Source organism: Cervus canadensis, chromosome 14 (genome assembly GCF_019320065.1).
Source record: "Cervus canadensis isolate Bull #8, Minnesota chromosome 14, ASM1932006v1, whole genome shotgun sequence".
NCBI classification, from domain to species: Eukaryota; Metazoa; Chordata; class Mammalia; order Artiodactyla; family Cervidae; genus Cervus; species Cervus canadensis.
Window position 1 is genome coordinate 22,693,623 of NC_057399.1, and position 16,284 is coordinate 22,709,906.

Genomic DNA, 16,284 nt, shown 5'->3' on the forward strand with positions numbered 1-16,284 from the left:
AAATGACAGTTCTAATTTTCTGCTTTAGGGGAAAAAAAAAAAAGAGAGAGAGAGAGTTTAAAATGCCTGACAGTTCCAAATAAAGTGCTATAGTTTCTTTTTTTTTTTTCCCATTTATTTTTATTAGTTGGAGGCTAATTACTGTGCTATTGTTTCTAATATAGTACTTCAGATAATACAGACTGGGCTTCAATTCTACCTAAAACTTTCTCAATTCCTTCTCTATCACTCTTCAGACTGTGAAGCCAGATTCTTCTAGGGACTAAAGAAGACCAAGTGATAAGGGAAGCGTTGCAGGGGACTTGAAGTGAGGATAGATGTAAGGATTTAAGGCTTCTTATTCCCAACATCAGATCTGCCTTTCTTGATGTATTTCTGGATTTTAGTTTAGGGGTCTGACTGAGACTTGAAAAAAGGTAGAAAGATGTGAAAAATCATGAAAGTAGCTCTCTAAACTTTTTATTCTCCCCTAAGGGGGAGAATTGTTTCAAGATTATTCAATGTTGAGAGCAGAAGATTCAGAGGAATGATTATTTTGTTTTGCTTTTTCCTTTTCTGTGACACTGTGAGTCCAATGGAGACATATTCTGAACTAAGATAAATGGAAAATTTACCCGAGATATGCATACTTGGTGAAGCTTCTCCAAGAAGCAATGCATTTTCATGGCTACATTTAGTTGTTTAATTTTTGCAGAAAAAAATAAACAAATTTTCCTTTAGGAACCATTATTTAGTTTTTGTCATTAAAATATTATCAAGATGTTTCCCTGTGAATTGTATCTTGTAAAATGTGTGTGTATACACACACATAAATTTTTATCTCTTTTTAAGCCACTTTATATTAATTCTTATTTGACATAGTTGTGAGAATTTTACATATATTAATTCATTAAGTGTTTATATAAAATACTCACAGAGTGGTTAAGCAACTGACCCATGGTCATACATTTAGCAAGTGCTGAAGCTGGGACTTGGACTTGAAACTTCTGGCTCTAGAGTCATGCTATTCTCTCTCTCCATATTACATTATATTAATTTTCATGCTATTCTACTCTCTATATTATATTTTAAAGTGTCCCCAATAAATACACTACATTATCAGTCATATCAAACCAGCAGTGAATTTGGAGAGTAATTACTCCTTTACTTGCCTCTTCTTTTGCCCAAAATGACAAGTATTTTCAGTTTTGTTATCCAGGCTCAAAAATAAGTTGCAAATGGGAAACATGTGAACATATTGCAGAAACCAATTTTTAAAGAAAAAAAAAAAAGACCCTGTAGTTGATTTACCTTAAAGTTCTCATCTTACTAGGAGCTGAGAGGTAAGTTTAATGGGTGAAGGCAATCACAAAGTACAAATTTCCAAAATAAAAAGTCATGGAGATACAATGTACATCATAGTGTCTGTGGTTAATAATGCTACTAAGTTGCTTCACTAAGTGACTGTGACCCTATGGACTGTAGCCCGCCAGGCTCCTCTCTCCATGGGATTCTCCAGGAGAGAATACTGGAGTGAGTTGCCATGCCCTCCTCCAGGGGATCTTCCTGTAAATAATACTGTATTGCATATTTAAAAGTTCCTAAGAAAGTTCCTTAAAAGTTATCATCACAAGGAAAAGTTGTAACTGCATATGGTGATGGTATTAACTAGATTATTGCAGTGATCATTTAACAAAATATACAAATATTGTATCATTACATTTACACCTGCAGATAACTTAATGCTATATGTCAGTTATACCTTACACGCATGTAAACATTTTCATTTTATAGGTCAGCAAGATAGAGGTCCAAAAAAAGGAAATTGTAGTTTATTATTTGCAGGATAGACTATAAGGACTGTGTCTCTTGGTTCCCAAATGGCTGCTGTGTTTTACTTCTCAAAAATACGTCAGAACACAAAGAGAAGCACAAATAAGAATAAACAATTCAAATTAGAATCTGATCTCTAAAAGTTTGCTTTTTAAATTACCACCTTTATTCTTAAATATCACTGTCTACTTTGAACTGTGTATTCTTCATCATTCTGAACTCAGAAATTGAGTCAGTAATCTAATCTCTCACATATTTATTTATTTATAAGCCATATTTGATGCACTTTATAAATAAGTTTAGGTATGTGGTATGGAGCATCTACTTCCAGGTATTATAGTGTGGCCTCTGAAACCTAAAAGGTCCAACTGAGAAAAAATGGGAAAGCTGGAAGAAATTGTTAAAAAGAATAATGGCACCAAAGAGCTATTCAATAATGAGGACCAGAGATTTTTCCAGAGCAGAAGATTACTACTAGAAGCCATGGGGTGGGGAAACCACAAAATGTTGGTGGACTCATGGGGCTGGAGTGACAAAATCGGTGACTTCAGAGGGCTCAAACAAACAGCAGTGTTTCGCCTCGATGCATTTGCCAGATTTTGAAGCTGCAGAGTAGAAGACAGAATGCTGCGAAGGCAACGTCACCATAATGAAAAAAATCCCGCAGAATGGGAGGAAATACTTGCAATTCGTACAGTTTACAAGGTACTTGTACCAAACTACATATTAAACTTCTGCCAATCAAGAAGTAAAAGATAGACAATGCAAAAGTTAAAACAAACTCACAAGGAAAAGAACACCCAAAGACAAGTAAAATAAAACCCCAATTTTATCCAGTGCTACTATACTTCACCAGAATGACCAAAATGGAGGAAAATATTGAGAGTTAGCAAGAATATGAAGTCACTGGGATATTCATCTATTGCCATATGGAGTTTAAATTGGTACAACGTGGTGGAAATATTGGCATTATCTTCTAAATCTTTTTAAATAATTGTGTTTATTTTGTAAAAATTCATTGACCTGTGCACTTTTATTTTATGCCATTTTTAGTCTGTATTATATTTCAGTGAAAGCATTGCAAAATATGAAGTGTGTAAACATAGATAAGCCTTGCTTCTCCTACATTACCAGTAATTTAAAATCATTGCTATATTCAATAGTGAATTACTTGAAAACATATTTCTTGGGATCCTCGACCATGTTTAGAGTACAAGTATTAGTATAATCTGTTGGATTAAAGCTATTTAACCCAAATTAGTCACGATGGTTTATAAAATGTCACATGTATTGATTTTGATTGAAAACAAAGATTGGCCTGTAATTTCTAGTTGATGAAAGGCAGTTTTACCTATGACTGCAAATATCCCTTTAAATATCACCTTGGCCAAGCATAGTAGATCTTTGGCCTCTCTGGCTCTGATACCCATAGTTACTATTATTAGAAATACTTCCTGAAGGTCAGTGACACATACTGACTTATAATTTTTTCAAGGCAGAGATTTAAACCTTCTCGGCCTGTTGTACCCATCACTCAACACCTATTGGTATGTTTGTCATCTCCTTCAGGTTATTCAGCTTTGATAGCACAAAGTAGTTTTGTGTGTATTTAAGCATTGTCCATAATATGTAAATTATTTACAAACTTTCTCATTACAATATCACAGTTTGTAATGATATACCTAATGAATTAGTTGATTAATGCCTACTTCCCCATTAACTTCCGTGAAGACAGGCATAATGTTTTTTATTTTTAATTGGCAATTTTACCATTAACAACTAGCAGAATGTTTGGTTCATTCATTAATGAATGGGTAAATTATAAGCTAAATAGCAATTCTCAAATTTGGGGCTACTCAAAGATTTCAGCATTTGTTTATTGAAAAACTTAGATATTTCAATAATAGATACCCCCCAAAAATCTACTGTTGGTTTGGTAGCATGACAGTGGTAAAGACAGATAGTCACTGACATCTTCCTCTGACTAGAAATCCAGATCGTTTCTAAAGAGTTAAAAAAGGGATCTGGGCTAAATCAAATCCACCAAATTATTCAATATATATGATGTGTTTGGCATACTTTGTGTGTGAGTAATTCAAAAGAAGAACCTCAGTATGTAATATATAACTGTAGGCCTTCAATAAGCTCATACTTAGTTAATACGGAATTAGTATATAGTGTCTCTATCTTATCTACATATCCATGTGACCTTCACTCATGATTCCTGGTTCACCTGAAGGCAATTGGGTGAGAGGTTTAAGATAACTTGTCTCGTTGATTGACATATCAAGAACTGCCTTTTTACTGTGAGTCTTGCTGAACTTCTCATTTTCAAAGTAATTCTCTTCAGGGCATGGTACCTGGCCATCATCCCCTGGAAACTTTTTAAAAATAGAAGTGAAACTCAGGAGTCCCACTTCCAGGAACTCTGGGGATAGGATTCTATTTTAATAAGACCTCTTGGTGAAAAAAAGCACTAATATAAATAAATTTGTTCTATGAATTCCTGATCAGCTAATGAATATTGCTTTTTGTTGTTCAGTTGCTCAGTTGTGTCCGACTCTTTGCAATCCCCTGGACCACAGCATGCCAAGCTTTCCTTTAGCACAATCTCAGAGTTAGTTCAAACTCATGTTTGTTAAGTCGGTGATGCCATCCAATCATCTCATTCTCTGTCATCCCCTTCTACTCCTGCCTTCAATCTTCCCCAGCATCAAGGTCTTTTTCAATGAGTTGGCTCTTCGCATCAGGTGGCCAAAGTATTGGAGTTTCAGCTTCAGTATCAGTCCTTCCAATGAATATTCAGGACTGATTTCCTTTAGGATGGACTGGTTGGATCACCTTGCTGTCTAAGAGACTCTCAAGAGTTTTCTCCAACACTGCATTTTGAAAGCATCAATTCTTTGGTGCTTAGCTTTCTTTTATGGTCCAACTCTCACATCTGTACATGACTACTGGGAAAGCCATGGCTTTGACCATAGGGACCTTTATAGGCAGAGTAATGTCTCTGCTTTTCTTAAATACATTGTCTAGCTTTCTCATAACTTTTCTTCCAAGGAGCAAGGCTGTAAGGATTTTTTTTTTTTTATTTTAGCAGTAACCATTTCATACACATAGTGTGTATTCTTTAGGAGTTTTTATTGCCCCACAAAAGGCTTTGCTGATGTGGAATAGAAATAAACTAGCATTGTAAAATTCTCTTAATTTGTTCAAGATATGTCGTGTCCCTATTTAAGTCCTGAGGATTGATTTCCTGATGAATGTATAAAATAACTTTTTAGAAGCTAATGATCATATCTCCAACTATGAATCACCTTCTGAAAAATTCCTATGACCAGGCCACACCCTATACCATTCAGAATTTCAGGGACTTGGATCAGATTGGGAAGGGAAAGGTGAAAGGGTGGTATGTTAAAGCTCTATAGGTTTCAATATAAGACCAAATTGAAAGCAAAGAACGAGAGCAGTGATTCTCAAAGTTTGTACTCAGACCAGCAGCATCAATATCACAAAGAGCATGTTAGAAATGCAGAGCATAGCATCCCACTAAAATTTACGTTCTCACACCCTAAAGACTTACTAAATCAATAACTCTAGTAATAACCCATCTCACTAATATCAATAACCTCAGATATGCAGATGACACTACCCTTATGGCAGAAAGTGAAGAACTAAAGAGCCTCTTGTTGAAAGTGAGAGAGGAGAGTGAAAAAGTTGACTTAAAACTCAACATTCAGAAAACTAAGATCATGGCATCTGGTCCCATCACTTCATGCAAATAGATGGGGAAACAATGCAAACAGTGAGAGACTTTATTTTTTTGGGCTCCAAAATCACTGCAGGTGGTGACTGCAGCCATGAAATTAAAAGACGCTTACTCCTTGGAGGGAAAGCTATGACCAAAGTAGACAGCATATTAAAAAGCAGAGACGTTACTTTGCCAACAAAGGTCCTTCTAGTCAAAGCTTTGGTTTTTCCAGTAGTCACGTATGGATGTGAGAGTTGGATTAAAGAAAGTTGAACGCTGAAGAATTGATGCTTTTGAACTGTGGTGTTGGAGAAGACTCTTGAGAGTCCCTTGGACCTGCAAGGAGATCCAACCAGTCCATCCTAAAGGAGATCAGTCCTGAATATTCATTGGAAAGAATGATGCTGAAGCTGAAACTCCAATACTTTGGCCACCTGCTGCAAAGGGCTGACTCATTTGAAAAGACCCTGATGCTAGGAAATATTGAAGGCAGGAGGAGAAGGGGATGACAGAGGATGAGGTGGTTGGATGGCATCACCGACTCAATGGACATGAGTTTGAGTAGACTACAGGAGTTGGTGATGGACAGGGAAGCCTGGTGTGCTGCAGTCCATGGGGTTGCAATGAGTTGGATACAACTGAGTGACTGAACCGAACTGAACTACTTCCTCTGCAGTGTTTTAATAAGCCCTCTAAGTATTTTGATGCACTCTCAAGTTTAATAATTACTAAATTATAGTATCTCATACCTTATTGGAGAAGTGAATGGTAACCCACTCCAGTATTCTTGCCTGGAGAATTCCATGGACGGGGGAGCCTGGTGGGCTACAGTCCATGGGGTCACAAAGAGTCAGAGATGACTGAGCGACTTTCACTTCACTTCACACCTTATGCTTAGTTTGGAATAAACTATGAAATGGTGAAAGTATGACTAAAGACCTTGAACTTTGCAAACTCCTAAGTACTTTCAGGGTAAATAAAGATATCTGTATGAAATCTGTACCATTGTCACCATCAGTAATTGACAGTCATGAATTGCACTCACTTCTCATGAAATGCTCGTTGACTTAAAAGCCTCCCTTGTAGATGAACTCTTGAGGAAGTTTCCCTCACTGATCTGAAGTCTCTCTACTATAGAAAAACTGGTTGCCGAAGGAAAACATGCTGCTATTTATAGTCATGTGTATAGCTCATTAACCTCTGGAAATTCATCTCAGTCGCAGCATCTGATGTCAGTGAGTTCTTACAACAGGATTAGCCACCATGCTTCTCAGGAGGAACCCAGGACATGTATGAAAGTGTCCGTGTAATGGATCTCTAGTGCGTTTCAGCATCTGCTCACTGGGAGTGCAGAGGGCTTACACTGAAGGGTCTGTAAGGTTAAATAAATTTCAACCCTCTTGCAATTGGAAAGCTAGTAGAATTCAGATACAAAATTGCCATAATTTGGAAAATGAATGGAGATAATTTTCCTACTTGAAAAACTCAAATATCATTGCAATAAATCATTTAAAAACTAAAATTCCTATATAACAAACACTTTGCAAACTAAAAGTTCATAGTCTGGTATTTTATCTACTTTATTAATACATTAACAGAAGAAACAAATAACTATCAGGCACATACACATATATATGTTTACATATATGTTTATTATATGCACAGATATACATATATGTGTGCCTATATGTGTGTATGTATATATTAATATACATGTAGATATGTTATACATACTATATGTATATATGTTATATATGTATACATATATATGTATGTATCTCCTAAACTGTAGCATATCTATGCAATTTAGGTGGAATCTCTTAGGTTAGAGAGATTAATTCCATCCAGCAACTTTAAAGGGAACTGCTTGACTAAGGAGACATTTGCTTTGGGCTTTGAAATGTGATAATGTGGAGAGGGAGCAAAAAGATATGAGAGATACATGGAGAGAATACAATATAGAGTACATTACAGAATAGTTAAAAAATACAAAAACAAGAACACTTCGGCAATGTATTGATGCCAATATCATTGAAGCATTTAATGACCAGGTCAAAAACCTTGTACTTTATTCTCTATGCAGAGAAGAACCCTTTTTTTTTTTTTTAATAAGGAATTAATATGATCAGAAGTACTATGCAAGAGTACTGTTGTGAAAGGATCTTGTATTCAGAGTAATGTTATTAATATAATAAGAAAGAGGAGAGAAATGGATTCATAGAGATCAGTTAAAGGAGTTGAAAGGTTTAAAGGACTTAGACTTGAGTAATAGTTTTGAGTTTGATAACGAGTTAGATTTTTAACTGAAACTGAAATGGGAAACCTGGGTGTTGTTAGGGGCAAGAGTGACGAGTAAGTCTCAGTTATTCTGAAAGCTAAATGGAACAGTAAAAGAAGCAGAGCAAGGGTGAGGTCAGCTTGCAAGGGCATACCATCAGCAACATGCATGTAATGAATTTGAAGTACTGATGGGACAAGTTGAAAGTGGAATGCTGAAATTCAGGGTGGATTCGATTTTTGTTACCTGTTTCGATTTTGTTTTGTTGTTGTTCAGTTGCCCCGTCATGTCCGACTCTTTTTGACCCCGTGGACTGCAATATGCCAGGCCCCCCTGTCTATCATCATCTTCCCAAGTTTGCCCAAGTCCATGTAAATTGCATTGGTGACTTTGTTTACATGATGGTAATTGTTGAGTCATTGGGTTTGCCACACTGCGAAAGGCAGGTTTGAAAGCTCTGTTTTTAAGAGACTGAACGAATATGACGAATATGAGGCAGCAGATGAGATGGATAAAGCTGGTCAAAAAAGTAGAGAAGAAAAAAAGGGGAACCAGGGTCAATGGGACAAAGTAAGAGACAGATTCTAATATCAAGGTGATAGTAAACAAGAAAAAGTTCTGAAATTACCATCAGGAAGAGTTACAGTACAAGGAGATCATTGGATTTCTGAAGTCATTGACAGACTGCACTAATGTTTTGCATGGATCTGTGAAGCCAAAAGACAGTTGAGAGAAAACTGACCTATCTATAGGTTTAAAAAAAGGAGTGTAAAATATAATTTTAAGAAGTTTGTTGGGGGAAGATTTCTTGAAAATGAAAAAGAATAAATGAAGTAATTCTATGAACAAGATTTTGTGGGCTTTTAAAATTTGTTGTTTTTCTTCATTTTATCAATGATGATTGTAAAAATTATTTTAATGCTGTAATTCAGGAGATATTTATATATTAAGAGAATATAATATACATTTCACAAAGATCAGAAACATCACAGCAGAATGAAGTAGCTGATAGTAAATGTATTGTGGGTTAGAAAAAAATAAAAATATTATAAAGGATGTTATTTGGGTCAATTGACAAAATTGTAATAAAATGATAAATTAGGTAAATATCATGTCAATTTTAACTGTTATTGAAACTGATAAGTATATTGTTGTAATGTAAGAGTAATTTCTTATTCTTAAGAAATACCTCAGAAATAGTTAGGGGTAAGTAATGGTGGCTCAGTGGTAAAGAATTTGCCTGCCATGCAAGAGACTTGGGTTCAACCTCTGGGTCAGGAAGACCACTTGGAGAAGGAATTAGCAACCTACTCCAGTATTTTTGCCTGGAAAATGCCATGGACAGAGGAAGCCTGACAGGCTATGGGGTCCCAAAAGAGTTGAACACAACTTAGTGACTAAACAATGACAACAACAAAAAGGGTCACGATGTATAGACTTTTGCTCCAACATGTCTCTGAAAAAAATATTATATATTTTGTACATATTCACTCCATGTATTTATTTCATTTGAGAGAGAAAGAGAGGGATATTGAGAACAAATAAATTAAAAGATGTTTGCTCCCTGGAAGAAAAGCTAGGACAAACCTAGACAAATATTTGTCTAGACAAAGTGATGTCTAGACACACTTTACCAGCAAAGGTCTGTCTAGTCAAAGCTATGGGTTTTTCCAGTAGTCATGTACAGATATGGAGAGTTGGACCATAAAGAAGGCTGAGCACTGAAGAATTGATGCTTTCAAACTGTGGTGCTGGAGAAGACTCTTGAGAGTCCCTTGGACTGCAAGGAGAATGAATCAGTCCATCTTAAAGGAAATCAACCCTGAATATCCATTGGAAGGACTGATGCTGAAGCTGGAGCTCCAATATTTTGGCCACCTGATTCAAAGAGCCAACTCATTGGAGAAGATCTTGATGCTGGAAAAGATTGAAGGCTGGAGGAGAAGGGGATAGTAGAGGATGAGATGATTGGATGGCATCACTGATTCAATGGACATGAGTTTGAGCAAACTCCAGGAGATGGTGAAGGACAGGGAAGCCTGGGGGGTTGCAAAGAGTCGGACATGACTGAGTGACTGAACAACAAAGGTAGAGCAAGTGGAATAAAATGTTTATAATAGTCATTAGTAAAGCTCTTCTTTGTGATTTTCTTATTCTTGCATTTGTTGCTGCAAATTGAAATTATTTTCAAATGAAATGATAAAACATACAAAAGAACCCAAATTGTGTGGTTGAAATTCAAGACTCAAAGCTGAAGTGATTCAGAAACGATCTCTTGTATCTTTAAAACACTTCTTCTTTCAAGCAGTACTGCTAAATGGTTCATTCTTCCTCAAAACGTCATTTGTTCCTGAAAAATCTCTTGAATAACATATACTTTTAAGTAAATGATGTCATAATTTTTATAAGGAAGACAATTTTTAATATGTTCTGGAATTTACAAACTGACACCCATTATAGTAAGGGACATACATGAGAGCAATTTGGCAATGAATAAGTTATAGTATTTTAATGAAGTCATTTTTTCTAATTAATTTTGTTATTCTGTTTATCAGCTCTCTTAAAACTTGTTATTGGTTATTGCACATAAATTTGATTGACAAGTTAACATAATATAGGATATGATGCCATCTACTACCGCTGCTGCAAAAATTGCAATTCATGAGTTCTCTGAGGTAATTGAATGCATTATACGCAGCTACTCTAGAGTAAGCAACTGTACTCTGACTCTAGATTCAAGGAGTTCAATTGCTCCATTAGGTGTGATGAAATTCCCAGTGGGAAGTGCAAGTGATATATGGAACTTCTTGTTAAGTCAGGTTCTTTTTACTCCAGTAGATTTGCTGTGTGATCTGACTATATGCATTTATTTTCATGTTCTAAAATAATTTACATGAATAGATCCAGTGTATTTTCCAAAAGCAAAATAAAGAAGATATCAATTTGCTATGAGTATATATGGACATATCCCAGAAAAATAACAAGGAATGGCATTATCAGGTAAAATATTTTTCTTTTTTATTTGTTCATCTCACTCTCTTATTAATAATGGTCAGAATATATGTTTTCAATTGTTTCTCACAGGTTCTCCCTTACCCATTAGCTGTGAGCAACCCAGTTTACTTAAAAATGGATGAGTGAGGTAAAGTATGAGAACATTTAGTGCATAATCTTATAAAACAAGTTAACTGTAGTTTATGATAATAAAATCTTTAACACTACATAATTTATGTGTTTCTATATGAATGAATATTATTGACTCATAGACTCTTAGAATGCAAAGTGGTTAGAATGTAAAGAGTACTCTTGCACATTTCTAACAACTCACTGATTCAGAAGGCAAAATATGTTCTTATTGTATAACTGAATGATCTTGCAGCTTTACCTAACAATCAAAATATTTCTGATTGTAACTTCCCCAATTGGTGTTAATTTTATACTTAAGATTTACTTAAAGTTATTCTACTCACTCATCCACGTGTCAAAGCCTTACACATTTCATAACAACTTTTAGGGACCTGATATACCCCTAAAGTTACATTTTCTCATCCAGACTATGTATGTCTAGTTTTGTGAGCCTTTTTTATTTTAAAATATCCTCATCAAAATTCCAGTATGAACCTGGAATATTACTCTGTATATCCATTTAAAAACATGTTATATATAGAAATAAATACATAAATTTAGGGCAAACTAATTATCAAAAAAAGTGTTTTCAGGTTAAAACTTTGCCATACTATGTTTTTCCATCTTTCCCACACAAAGTTAAACATTATAAAATCAATCAGGAAATGAAATAAATTGAGAGCATATCCGCAATTTAACATTTACCAGCATCTTATATTTTTTTTTCAATTTAGAGTAATTATTGTATAAACTATAATAAATTAATTTGGACATATTTAATTATGAAATATTTCAGATCTACAGAAAAGTTCAGAAAAAATTTAATGAATACTTGTATAACTACCATCAAGATTTGACAAATGTTAAATGTTCTTATGTTCTTCTTAAAATGAAACAACACAGATATAAGAGAAGCCCCCTTTATAACCTTTTCTAATCCTACTGTCTTTCTTCTCTCCTTTGTTACATGAGGCAATCACTATCCTTCTGTGTTGTTAAACTTTTCCACACACACTTATGTCTATATATAATAAATGATACCTATATCATCTTAGCTAATATTTCTAGTTCCCCTTGTATCATTGGGCCATTGGCAAAGTTTTCTTTCTCATCTTTTTCAGATTCTTCTTTTAAAATGGGCATGTGGACACAGGGAGAAAGGGAAACATGGGAGGAATTGGGAGACTGGGATATATACATATGTGTGTGTGTGTGTGTGTGTGTGTGTATACATACATATATATATGATTCATGTACACTACCGTGTGTAAAATAGCTAGCTAGTGGGAAGAAAGCTGCTATAAAGCACCCAGCTCAGTTCAGTGCTCTGTGATGACCTAGAAGGGTGGGATAGGGGTGAGGTGAGCGGGAGATCCAAGAGGGAGGGGTTATATGTATGCATATGACTGATTCACTTGATTGTGCAGCAGAAACTAACACACCATTGTAAAGCAATTATATTCCAATTTAAAAAATGAAATTTCTTCTCAATTTTGTCACATGCAATATAAACCTTAATAACAGAAAATGATGATTACCGGTGACTAGGTTCTATCCATGTCTATGTATCTATATGCCTATTTCTCCGTGGAGAGCGTTTTGTTGAGCATATTGAATGGCAGGGAGTAACTCATTTGTTTCTGTATATTTTATTTAGCACAGGTTAGGTATTTTGAAATGTTGATTGGAAGTGCAATTTTTAGTACAACCTTTGCTGTGCTAAGAACTGATTTAAGGTCCAGTACTATTCGTCACAGTAAACTGCAAACATAATTTCTTTGTATAGTGGAGAAAGAATACAGTCTCATGCTAGGGATAATTCAAAAATTTTGATATGGAATGAAAGGAATTTGGTCTTTTCTGGGTTTGTTCAGTAGTGATGTCTACTTTGTGTGGACTACTCTTTAACAAATAGCAGCAGCTCCCACATTTAGACATTAGATTGCATCTGAACTCCTTTTACAATGTCAGATATGACATTTGTGTCAGATATCCATTTCTCTTCCATTTGATTTGTTCAGTTTTCATAATATACCTCATGTTAAAATTTATTTAAAATATTAATTATAGGGCTGGCAAGGCAGGTAGAGAAAAGGATCATGTGTAAAGAAGATGAGTCAGGATGAGAAAAAGAGGAAATGGATAAGATAATGTGGACAAAATTTAATAAAAAAGAGGACTGATATTTCTCTGGAAAATTGGTCTGAGCCAGTGTCGTAAAAAGTCTTGTGAAGTTTGCTGGGCTGCCTCTGTCCTTCTTTGGAGGGTAACTATCTTTCATTTTTTATTTAATTGTTCAGAACATAGCAGTGTGATAAAAGTTTTTTATGGAAATTTCTCACAGCAACACAATCAATCATATTTCCAACTCATGTGCTGTCTTGAGCCCCTGAGCCTCAAAGACTTTTTTTTTCTGGGGAGCTTACTTGTTAAATTAGCACTGATCAAAGGCTAAAACATTTATCATGCTTATTAGTGAATAAACCTAGCAGCAGGTATCCCAAGTGAGGAAGCAAATCCTCATTTCCTGCAAGAATGAATTGGAAATTATCCAAACTGCTTGCAAACATTTTTCAGGAGTGACGAATTGTCAAAAAGAAAGCAGCTGCTAGATGTGGCAGCAACCAGGGTTGGGGGAAAAAAAGAGCGTCTTTCCAAGGTATCTTCAAACCAGCCCAAGGGGATGTTCTGCAGTTTGATTTACTCTAATTGCCTTTGAAATCCTGCATCAGCTGACCTTACCAATGAGCTCCAAAATAACACTCCAACTAAGGCAATTTTGAAATCGCAATTTTTTCACCTTTGCTCTTCGTACTCCTTGTTGTTGTTATTGTTGTTCATGAGAACGCAAACTGACAAGTACCAAATTGACAGACTTTTGTTTCCGTTTATTGCAAAATGATGCCCAGTGCTGGTTTTACAGGGACTACTATCTTATTAGTATAATTTACTCCATTGTCTTATGTAACAAGGAAAAGAAATATGCACTACAGATCCTTTTCTCCAGTTTTCAACTTTGTTAATAAAAGCTAAAAATATTAAAATCATTGGCACACTCAGCCATTACATCATATTTTAACAAGTTGTGTGTTGTTTGTTCAGCTGTGTCTGACTCTTTGTGACCCATGGACTCTGTCCATAGGATTCTCCAGGCAAGAATACTGGAGTGAGTAGCCATACCCTTCTCCAGGGAATCTTCCAGACCTAGGTATCGAACTTGGGTGTCCTGCATTGCAGGCAGATTCTTTACTGTCTGGGCCACTAGAGAATGAATTGTATGGTACTTGTGAAGATTACCCAAGAATAAGATTGAATCCTTCCTTTATAAATACAACCAGATTGCGTTTAGGAAAGCAGGTAGTACCTTACAATGTATTTTTGACAGACAAAAAACCAGATCTAATGTGAATATTTTGGGTCAAGTAAATGCGGTGATAACATGGGTTGGCATCATACTGTAACTACATGATAGGGAACAATGTGGAAAGGTGAGGAGATACTTAAAAAGAATTGTAAATGATCAGGTACCATTTACACTTGCTTGATTTCAGTTAGAATGAAAAGGCGGTTTATTGCTTCCCACACTTTTTCTTCCAATGAAACAGTCTAACCATCCTTTGACTAATTATAGGCAACCCAGTTTACAAAGGGCGTGTACCTCAGTTTTTCATCTGCTTGGAAAAGCCAATTAGAGCCTTCTGTTAATCCTAGAGCCCGTGATCCCTTTTCAGTCTGGATTCAGGCACACTGCATGTCTCTCTTTCCCTGTTTGGTTATAATTGCACTCATAATATTAAAACTAGTTGGAAGCAAAGAGGAGTGAGAAAATAAACAAGTTCTATTCCTGGGCCAGAGAACTCCCTTTCTTTCCCCCTCTAAATAGGATTTCACATTTCACAGCTAAGAAAAATACCCAGAACTATTTCTCTGATTTTCTTATGAATTAATACATTATCATTTCCCCCAGAGTTTTAGACTAGGGTCATAAAAAACACTTTCTAGTTAAGATAAAGCTTATTCCACAAGCATAAGCTACTACGGCCTTTGTAGATAGTCTCTTGATCCTGTTAAGTGTCTCTCAGATTTACCCTTTCTTTTCTACATCTACTGCTGCCCTTCTAATCTAGGTCTTCCTTGCTTCATACCTGCGTTCCTGTTGTAGCCTTTCTGTTGTTTATTCCATATCTAGTTTCTCCCCTCTGGGATAATATTGCTAAATAATTGTTAGTGTAAGATCTAATTTAGGAACAGAAGGGGGTTTTCTCTTTCTGCCACTTATGCATCTGTAAGTTCATTTTCACCTCTCATGATCTAGGTCACATCTGTTTGTCCTCATCATGGGTTCTGTGTTCCAGCCTTAAATTAGTCCCTCCCTCTCCTCTGAATGTGTCCCTTGACTCATTTAGCAAGTACACACTGAGCACGTACTACATGTATATCTATGCAGTTGTTTACTTACACTGTTAAGTATTTTGTTTCCCTTTCAGATCTTCTATATCCCTTAGATCAAAACTCTTACCCAATATGAGGCATCTCCATTTACTGCAGTCTGTCATAATTTCTCTCTTCACTAACATTCTTTTGTCTCTCATGTCAGTACATTTGGCTAAAGCAAATATTTTTAACTGCTTGTTTAATATATTATTCTCTAAAACTTAAATGAAAACTACATAATGGTAAGGGTTATATATATGCTGAAAATCTTGAGATATTTTGTTGATAGTTTATGTATCTGTTATTATTTTTCACTTTACTAAGTGTCCAGGTGCTCAATAAAGTCATGCTAATTTATTCATCACCAATAATTTATGGCATCACCGACTCAATGGACATGAGTTTGAGTAAATTCCAGGAGTTGGTGATGGACACAGAGGCCTGGCATGTTGCAGTCCATGGGGTCGCAAAGAGTCAGACATGACTGAGCGACTGAACTGAACTGAACTGAATTTATTTATGAATACGAAGATTATTAAATAGTCCACTGAACATATTACACTTAGAATCACTCATTAATATAGCTGGAAGAAATATTAAAGTTGTCTAGTCTATATTCTCATCGAATGCTTGAATTCTTGAATAACATCTCTGAATAGCTATGCAGCTCATCATTTTCATCTATATAAGCTATGCAGTTCCAAATCTCCATTAATGGTAATACTGGCATTTTTCTCTCTGTCTTCTTCATCCCTATTCTGTTTCTCAGCTGGTTCAAAACAAGGCCAAAGTGGAAGTCTTGTTAATTTGACCCCTCAAATCTGGAAATTACCTACCTTTGAGAATTTACATTAACAGAAATGCTAAGTACAATAGGATTTTAAAT